This window comes from Triticum dicoccoides, chromosome 6A (genome assembly GCF_002162155.2).
Source record: "Triticum dicoccoides isolate Atlit2015 ecotype Zavitan chromosome 6A, WEW_v2.0, whole genome shotgun sequence".
Classification (NCBI taxonomy): domain Eukaryota; kingdom Viridiplantae; phylum Streptophyta; class Magnoliopsida; order Poales; family Poaceae; genus Triticum; species Triticum dicoccoides.
The window spans coordinates 46,153,436-46,154,717 of NC_041390.1; positions in this window are offsets into that span (position 1 = coordinate 46,153,436).

The window sequence follows — 1,282 nt, forward strand, 5'->3', positions numbered from 1 at the left end:
GGCAGCCGGTTCTGGGCGCTAGAGGGGATTGACTCTGACATCGACGCCGACGAGGTAGGTTCTCAGGTGAGTTTAGGTAGTTCCGGTGGTTCGCCGAGGCCCAAGGCTGGGTGCTCGGTGGGCGATTTCATCGCCCGCGCGGAGGAGCTTGGGGGCTCCTTCGTGGCTGGTCGGCGGTGTGCTTTTGCTCCCGGAGGGCAGGGAGGCCGCCGCCTGGCGGCGCGGATCTGGTGCTCGCCAAAGGGGGTGGATGCGGGCCCAGAAGGCCGCTCGTGCGTCATCCCGGAGGCGGACCGCCGAGATCTGGTGCTGGCGGAGCCCCCTCAGGCTCTTTCGTGCCTGCCGGAGCCGGCAGGGGCTGGCGACGGCGGCGGCGGGGCTGGCCGGGCAGGGGCTGCACGGAACCTGGCTAGGGTTTCCGGGGCACCGACGGCTGGGCCTGTTCCGGTGTTGGGCCAAAGTGACTGGCCCAGCCTGCCAGGGGGTGGGCTGGGGGACCCTGCGTTGGGCCAGCAGGCTTCAGCGCCTGTGGGGCTGGTGGGCTCAGTGTGCTCTCCACCGTGACTGGGCCGGGAGGGGGGCAGGGGCTCCCCACCGAGTCGGGGCTAGTCCAATCAGGCCGAGTGGCCGGTTGCGAGCCTGCGCCTCGGCCCGGGCCCAGCGTGACGGAGAAGCCGAGGCCGTCTCCTCCTATTAATAGGTGGATGTGGGTACCGAAAGGAACCCTAGATCTATCGCTAGGGTTTCCTGCCTCTCCCTCGCAGGTGCGGCGCTTCAGACATCTCGCGCGCCGTCTGCACCGATCCGCCCCTCCTCCTCCCCTTTCGTGCTCATACGCCACTGCGGTGTGGATGGGGTCCCGCCGGAGTGACAAGCCCCCCATGTCACCTCCGATCCCGGCGGCGGAGCGCCAGCGTGAAAAGGATCTGCGGGCGAAGGCGCTCGCCAAGGTGCCACCGTCTCCAGCGGAGGATGGGGGCTAGGGGCCGCCGCCTCCATGGTGGATCGCTGAGCAGGAGCGGAAGAAGGACGAGGAGCGCGAGCGAAAGAAGAGGAAGAAGGAGGAGTACCGGCGGCGGGGACTTGAGCAGAAGAAGGAGCTCAAGCGGAAGGAGTCCCAGCTCCCTCCGGGCGGCGAGCGGGCCGGAGTTCCGCAGGACAAGAAGCCGAAGCTTAAAGGGGGCGGCTCGGCACCGCTGCTGTTGGCGGCTGGCCCCGAGGCTTCTAAGGGATCGGCGGACGCCCCGATCCCCGTGGAAGAGGCCGACGGGCCGGAGTGTTT